Source organism: Schistocerca cancellata, chromosome 8 (genome assembly GCF_023864275.1).
Source record: "Schistocerca cancellata isolate TAMUIC-IGC-003103 chromosome 8, iqSchCanc2.1, whole genome shotgun sequence".
Classification (NCBI taxonomy): Eukaryota; Metazoa; Arthropoda; class Insecta; order Orthoptera; family Acrididae; genus Schistocerca; species Schistocerca cancellata.
In genome coordinates, this window is record NC_064633.1 from 33080970 (window position 1) to 33089588 (window position 8619).

The following is an 8619-nucleotide window of genomic DNA, read 5'->3' on the forward strand; positions in this document are numbered from 1 at the left end:
TAATGGAAAGTAAATAAATTTGCTTCTCTGGATGTTCTGGAAAACTACTGCAGATACATGTCTGGGACATGTTCCATTAGAATCACCAGACCAATAATAACAAAATAAATGGAAATCATTCTTTACATTAACCTCGTACAGTTCTGCGATGGCTTCATGTTACCGAAGGTGCTAAATTTCAGGCAAAATCTTTTATTTTCCTTAACTAAACATTTGGGCAACGGCCTTGCCGCAGTGGATGCACCGGTTCCCGTGAGGTTACCGAAGTTAAGCGCTGTGGGGCGTGGTCGGCACTTGGATGGGTGACCATCCAGGCCGCCATGCGCTGTTGCCATTTTTCGGGGTGCACTCAGCCTCGTGTTGCCAATTGAGGAGCTACTCGACCGAATAGTAGCGGCTTCGGTCCAGAATACCATCATAGCGACCGGGAGAGCGGTGTGCTGACCCCACACCCCTCCTATCCGCATCGTCCACTGAGGATGACATGGCGGTCGGATGGTCTCGGTAGGCCACTCGTGTCCTGTTTTTCTCTAATTTTATTTGTAGAATAACATACTAAAATATTTCCATATCTTCGTCAATCACACAAACACACACACACAGATATATATATATATATATATATATATATATATATATATATATATGGATGTGTTAAAATAACAATAAAAGTTACTGAAGCTGTGTGTCAATAACACTTTCTTACAGATATGCACTCAGTATTTGCCAAAAAAAAAAAAGATGAAATGATCGTATGGCTTTGCTGGCCCGGAGGCCCCAAAGAGGGGGGGGGGGGGGAAGTTCGGCCGCCGAGTGCGAGTCTTATTTCAGCCAACGCCACATTGGGTGACTCGCGCGCCGGTGATGAGGGTGGAATAATGACGAAGACAACACAACACCCAATCCACGAGTGGAGAAACTCTCCAACCCTGCCGGAAATCGAACCCGGGCCCGCTGAATGGGAGGCAAGTACGTTAACATCTTTTGTTCCTTCCCCCAACTCCACCCCCCTTCCCCTTCGATATCGTTCGTTTCGTTTGGTCTGGGCGGACGTCACTAGATATCCGTTCAAGTTGATCGTTGATTCCTTTACTCAGTTTTTTTTTTTTATTTCAGAGGGCGAGCCGTTCTCGGCAAAACCTGTTACGTCAGGTGGTTCTGAATTACAATAAATATTAGTAGTGCTGGGGATAATTTGTAAAAGGGAAACCAAATGCGGAAACTTGAACCTCCGGAAGAAAGATGATAAAATAAATTTGAATAAAAGGATGGATTTGAGAAAGGACAGATAATTTCAAGCATTTTTATAATGTTGCCGTAACTGTATGTTATGTTACGGCAGAACAAACTTCAGCTACGAGAAATTTAGGCTGTGGTGGACAATGGGCCTTCCTTCTGAGTTAATGGAGTGGATGTCCATCGAGTACCTGGAGGGTGATTTATGAAAAGATCGGTGCGTTAATAGAATTGTACCACATATTGTTACAGAATATGACAGTGTCACACACTAGTATGTACAAGAATATAAAAAACAGTAGGTTAGAATCTTTTGTTATTTCGCTTCTACTGCCTTGTGAGAAATGAATTTCAGAGTTTGTTAGAATTCACAGATGAATTATTATGAAAACTACTATGCTTAATGAGTCTTTATTGCTTGCTAATTTCTTGGCTCCATTAAATTGGTCCCTAGTAATTGTCCGTTTTCTTATAGCCATACTTAAAGCTCTTTGATGCTGTTAACAGTGTATGCCTTCTTAGTCTAATGAATAATAGCTTTTTCTGAATGTTACTCCACATTTACAAAATAGATAGGCTTGTGATGTTTGGTGGGTTCAAGACCTACATCATTCCCTTCTTTCATTATAGCAGCTCCCCGAATTTTGAAGATACTGGGAACCGTTCCTGCACAAACCACAATCAGTGTTGTCACACATAGCACTCCGTGAGGAATTTGTGACTTCATCATTTTCACAATTAGACCTCGTATACCTGGACCTAGGTTCTTTCCAGTTCATGGACGAGTTCTGTCACCTCAGTCCCCGTGGGTGGATGTTTACTGTACCTTCGTAGCATGGCATGCCTTCTCGAGGTGCTTAATTGCCTGTCATAGATAGTGACTCTTTTTTAATCGTCATATGGGAGAAGAACATAGAGATGGACTTCACTAGACTCATGCCTAATTGTTGCCATTCTAATCCCCACGTGCCTTGAGGAGAGACCAGTGTAAGATGCTATTTTTTGAATTAACGGCCGAACTACTTGGCATTCAGTGAGTGAGGCGGTGCCTGTCAAGCAACACGTGGCCCGGAATTACCAGCTGGGGTAGTGCCAGGACCGTACTTGATGGGAGGGAGCTTAGGTTTTAATGTGCCATCGTCACTAAAAGCCTTAACGACGAACTCCTAACCCCTTTACGGTATATTAATAAATTTTACTTATGGAACGTCTGACAGCAACTGAATAAAACACAATTTTAGTGCCATACGCGTTTCGCCTTTATTTTCTGCAAGGCATCATCAGTGGCAGGTTGCGTGGAAAAAACATTGCTTTAAAACAAGCGTTCTGTGCATAGTGTTGTGGAATGGCGAAAAAAACCGCAAATTGGCGTTCATAAGAAGAAGAACAACACCAAACATGCAACAGGAGCGTAATATGTAGGAAATTGTCCACGCAACCTGCCACTGATGATGCCTTGCAGAAAATAAAGGCGAAACGCATATGGCACTAAAATTGTGTTTTATTCAGTTGCTGTCAGACGGTCCATAAGTAAAAATTATTAATATACCGTAATATTACACGCAACTGAGGAAGACAGGACTATAAAAGTTGAAGATGTCCTAACCCCTTCGCTGAAGCTGACGGAGGGAATGTGTTGTGGTAAACTATAAGGAACGATCCAGGGATTTGACTGGTTGTGTATAGGGAAAATCTAAATCGCGATTGCTGGACATAATCCAGACAAGTTCCTTTCGTATTCAAACCCTCAACGCAAACTGTTTCTGTTGTGGCGTAACAAGACAGCCACGCCACTCGGAAGTAGCCGAAATGCACGCGTTACACACGCCGGCTGGCGTGATGTCTGAAACAGGATACGTAATGAATGCTATAAAGAAAAGTACGTAGCTGCTGTAATACTTAACTTTAATCCATCATTTGTATACAGCATTCTTGATGATACAAGTGAGACTCTCTCTAGATATGGTTAATGGCGCCTTGCTAGGTCGTAGCCATGGACTTAGCTGAAGGCTATTCTAACTATCTCTCGGCAAATGAGAGAAAGGCTTCGTCAGTGTAGTCGCTAGCAAAGTCGTCGTACAACTGGGGCGAGTGCTAGTACGTCTCCCTAGACCTGCCGTGTGGTGGCGCTCGGTCTGCAATTACTGACAGTGGGGACACGGGGGTGCGACATGTACTAATGGACCGCGGCCGATTTAAAGCTACCACCTAGCAAGTGTGGTGTCTGGCGGTGACACCACAGTTTCCATTCTGAGAGGTATGAGTTAGGACGAATTTGAGACGGTGAAATGTTTGAGCTGAGCGATAACAAGGATCCTTAGAAATTATCATGGGCTTTTGCCAGAATTTTCATTCCCAGAAGTGAGAAAATGGGGTATTCAATTGACCATCATGAAAAATTGTTTGAAAGCAATCGGGGTAATTAATAAAAATTTAATTACTGTTTAGAGGGCAAATATTGTCTGAATTTCCATAGTCAAACGAAGAGTAGGAAATGGACAAGTGGAGTATCAAATTGGTCAGTGTGACGTCAAGTTTTGCAAGAAAAAATTTAATATGATGAAACTAATCAGAGTGATTAAAAGGAACTTAATTAAAGATTCAAGGGAAAAGTAAACTATTTTGCGAACTACTGCTGCTAACTATTTATATTAAGTGTCATAAAAGTTCATCTCAAGGCCTAGCTACTTTGGTCATAGAAAATTATATTAGTGTAATATTTAACAGTAAATGATGTGTTGACTGAGACTTTAAATTTAAACGATTAACTTAAGATCTTAAGAGTTTTAAAGTGTAGTCGAGATTACTCGTCTGGTGGATTATGTAGCCCGCGCGGTCTCGTTCGCTGCACGTGATTTTGAACATAGCGCAAAGGCGCATCAAATGGTTCTGTAGGCTGTTTTATTTCTTAGTTTTAGGCAAATGATCTCAAAAACTATTTCATCGTACCTTTTCAAAATCTATTCATTGCTAGAAATCGTTATTTCATCTCCTCATGAGAGAGCGAGCTGCCGGGGGATGAAACCCCCTTCAGCCAAAGTGCAATCCACAAATGTTGCTTTCTAGACGATTTGAATGGCAGTTAAAAAATAGAAATGATGTTATTAATTCTGCTACATTATAATGTTGGTATTGACTATGTCTGAAAAGCAATTATGGAGATGAAATGTCGTTCACAGCACTGGGATCAGGAAGGAACTGCACTAGTCCCAAAACATTGAATTCAGCGTAGATTGGTTAGAACGAGGACGGAACAAAAGGTCAGCATAGCATAAGGCAAGGATGCATCTTTGTAGGCTGGGACTTGTAGGAAAGGATTATGTCAGGAGGAATTTCGTGACTGGAAAGTGGGAGCCGGTTGACGTTGTTGAGAGGATGGACCTGCATGGCAGTGGCTGGAATGTCGTATATGAGAGCAGTGGAGTGGCAGAGTACTGTAATGTGCTGGGACTGAGTGTTCCAGTGCATATACTGGATTCACACATGCTGTAGGAACAGAAAAATACGTGCGAAATGGATGAGCTTGTGTAGGACTCAATCCAGGGAAAGTGGGTAGTCGTGGAATGTGCAGTGAAGTACATGTCTTTCCAGTATTTCGAGGGATCTATGGAGCTTCGGAGTGGAGATTCAGGAAACGTATCACAAGTTAGTATGAATGCATGTGGGGTTTGTAGAAGAATATGATGGTAGAAGGATACTATAAGTCACAGAACAAGATACCGTCGGTGAAACGATAACTGACCTGAAATTTGTTGATAATCAGGTATATCAGTAAGGAGTTAAGGTGACAGACAATGGTTTTCCACATAAGAAAAAAAATTAAATCTCTTCTTAACGATGTGCTTAATAATAATTGCAGAATATATGACAGGTATGTCACAAGAAAAATAGTAATTAATGGAAACAACAATAGCGTTCTCAGTTGCGTACTACAGAAGGCAACATAAGAAAATGTGCCCCAGGATAATGTCAAGAGAGTGACTGACTCATTTTTCCAATACTGTAAATACTGCTTTAATACTGAATTCGCAGTGAATAAAAATAACACTAAAGTAAAATAAAATACGTATGCCATAAGGTAATCCTCAAAAACACTTAGAAAGCTTAAAAAAAAAACAGAAAAACAAACTGCAACGTTGACAGTATACCAAAGAAGTTACAGGAAGGTGTATTAAGAGACGTAGTACCAGCAGGACACGTAGAAAATGATGCAACCATCAAATACAGAAATTAAAATATGAAATCAACCTGGAAAGTTATTAATTACAGTGTGAGCCGAAATAAAGCAAGGGACAATGCATTCAGCTTAAAATGTGATGGAAGAACTGCCGATAACCCCATATAGGTTTCTACCATATTTAATGAACGTTTTATAAATAGAGTAAAAAATTAGTCGAGTACCAATATAATTCTAAAAATGTTGTGAAAGTCCACAAAAATGAAAATTACACTTTTCTATAGCCAGTGATAATAACAGAACTAACAAATCAAACCAGTTAACTAAAAAATAAATCATTCAGTGGTCCTGATGGTATCGCAGATAAGGCTGTTAAAGTTCCAGTAAAATAGACCCTCAGCTAACTAATATAATCAATGTATCATTTAGTACAGGAAAATTTCAGACAAATCCAAAACGATCAATACTAAACATTCTTTTTCAAATATGTGAAAGAATGGTGCATGAAATGTTATATAACTTTTTGAATTAAAAGAAAACAGTAGTTAACACTGTAATATTTTTTCAGGAAAAGCCGATTTGCTGAAAAGCAGGCTCTGACTTTGAACCAAGTCCTAAATGCTACAGACGAAGATGTATTGGACTGTAGGCTGTTTATAGAAGTATTTGCAGCCTTTGACCTGATGAGTCATGGTTCTCTGCTTAGGAAATTATGCAAGTGCAGTATCTGTGACAGGTTTGCATCATATCTTTCCGGCAGGCAGTAGAAACATCTCATGACAGTAAAAGTTAGGCCGGTCGCAGTGGCCAAGCGGTTCTAGGTGCTATAGTGTGGAATCGCGCGAGCGCTACGGTCGCAGGTTCGAATCCTGCCTCGGGTATGGATGTGTGTGATGTCCTTAGGTTAGTTAGGTTTAAGTAGTTCTAAGTTCTAGGGGACTGATGACCTCAGGAGTAAAGTGCCATAGTGCTCAGAGCCATTTGAACGCTTGTTTAGGGATAAGTCTGTAAAATCGTTTACTGGATTTTCAGCAATTTCCACACTAGTGATTCCAAGAATACTGAGTTACGAACTCCTGGAAAGGTAATCCATTATATACAAAGGTTACCATGGATGCTTTATACCAAAAGCATTTGGAGACATATATCCAAACACCATGAATGTAAAATAACATTCAACAGATTTTACTCCATACTCTCACTGATTCAGAAATCATCTACTGACGTCCGAATTAAGCAACCACAACAAAAGAAAGCTCTTATAAATAGCAGTACTCCTGACAGCCGAAATATTCCCGTTGTTTGAGTCCACAAAGCATAAAAAACGTAGTGTGAACCAAACAATTTAGTTCTAGGTTATTTTAAGAAGTGGACCACGTGTTGGCAGTCTCGCCAATTTTAATCTCGTCAGTCTGACCTTACTGTAGGGCCTGGCAATACCTGGAAGGTAATTGGTGTGTTTCCGTGTTTGTTGAGAGCACAGATCTGACGGGAGAATTACGAGTATAAGTAACTGTTTGTACACTCATGTTCAGAGAAGAAAACAGAACACCTTGAACCACTAGCGATAGGACGTCCATATTCACAGGACATGGACAACAGTATGTTCTGCAGAAACGATCAGTATTTCAGTTACCTCGGTTCAGCATGTGTCCTCTTGCCTAGTAAGCATAGCATCTACTATGGGCACCTTTAACTTGTTCTAAGCGTGATGGCATCGACGCATACAAGGCGAGAATGGCGTCCTGTGGTATAGCGGAGTTATCCATGCTGCATTCGCCTGGTTCCAAAGTTCATCTGCAGCGGCTAGCATCGGGTCTCAGCTCTGCACGTCGTTTCATCATGTCCCACACATTTTCGATTGGCGACGGTCCAGGGCAAAAGGCTGACATCCTGTGACATCCAGAAGGCAGCAACATATGGTAGTACATTGTCTTGCTGAAAATGGCGTCTGGGATGACGTGCAGAAAGGGTATGGCTACGGGTCACAGGATGCCATTCACTAGGTCACATTTGTCACAGTGCCCTGTACGCGCACCAACTGTGATTTGTGTTTGAACAAAATAGCACCACACACAATAAGGTCTAGAACTGGCGCTTGTAGCGTCTCCTGGCCAATCGTCATAAAAAGCGTGTGACAGATTTTTTTCCGTGTGTGTAACACCAGTTAACATGTATCGATATAGTGCCACGCACACGGCGAAAGAGAATTTATTTAAACACGAATAAACATGACCAAGTGAAGCAATAAAGCAAGACTCTGTAAACATTTCACGAATATATTATGTGTGTATGTAGAACGTTCATAATTATTTGACGTTTTATGCATTTTTAACTTTGAATCCATGACATATTATTACCTTTGACAATCGTATTCTTGTTAAATGAATTAGTGATTATGATCAGTGCCTCAGATAAAAGACAATTCAGTACATGTATAAACAGTAAAAAGCATTGTAATAATCTCTATGTTCTCTTTGGGTTTTGTTACGAGTAACACTTGCGTGTTAAGCAAATGTATATGCTGGCCGTGAGTCTCTTGTTCATGAAACTTGAAATCCGCCATTAGGCGAGTTGTTGTAAAAAGGTGTGTAAAATTAATGCATTTTTGTTTGAATATATAGAGTTTGAGCAAATATGTTTTCAAAATAATTTCTAAAGTTGCCAGCCATTCGTCCCGTAAATAATATAGACATTTTCAGCATTTAATTTAGCGGAAGCCGCTGTACCAATCTGCGAGGGCAACGGTCGCTGACGCCGCACGTTTAAAAAATAGTTATTTCAGGCATCGCAGTCGTCTCGCCGGTAAAGCGAGGTAACATAATAATATTTAACATTTTCTTATAGCTTCCAGCAGTGCCGGCAGACTATATTATATTATTCAGTGCGTTTCTCAGTTTGAATTGGAAGGTACTGTGTGACATGTTCTATGCGATCACAAAAATATGACGAATAACTGTGTTATGACTTCATCATTTTCACATTTTGTGGCAAGGTCTGCTCTGTGAAACATTTACATTTTCTCCCTGAGATTAAGAGAACGCGGGCTAGCCGCGCGCCTGTTCTGATTAACAGTATTCAAAAATCCACTGCATAACGTAACGAACATGCAGCGCTATGACGATCATTTGAATTTCATTACTGACTTTTCTGAATACGATGCAAGGTAGTGAGTTCAGACACAGTTTTCTTTCTTTCTTGATTAT

General features: G+C 40.5%; 1 pseudogene; it reads left to right on the forward strand.

Annotated features, from left to right (window-relative positions):
* Positions 1-216: 216 nt before the first annotated feature.
* On the forward strand, positions 217-334 carry LOC126096101 (5S ribosomal RNA; annotated as a pseudogene).
* Positions 335-8619: the final 8285 nt, after the last annotated feature.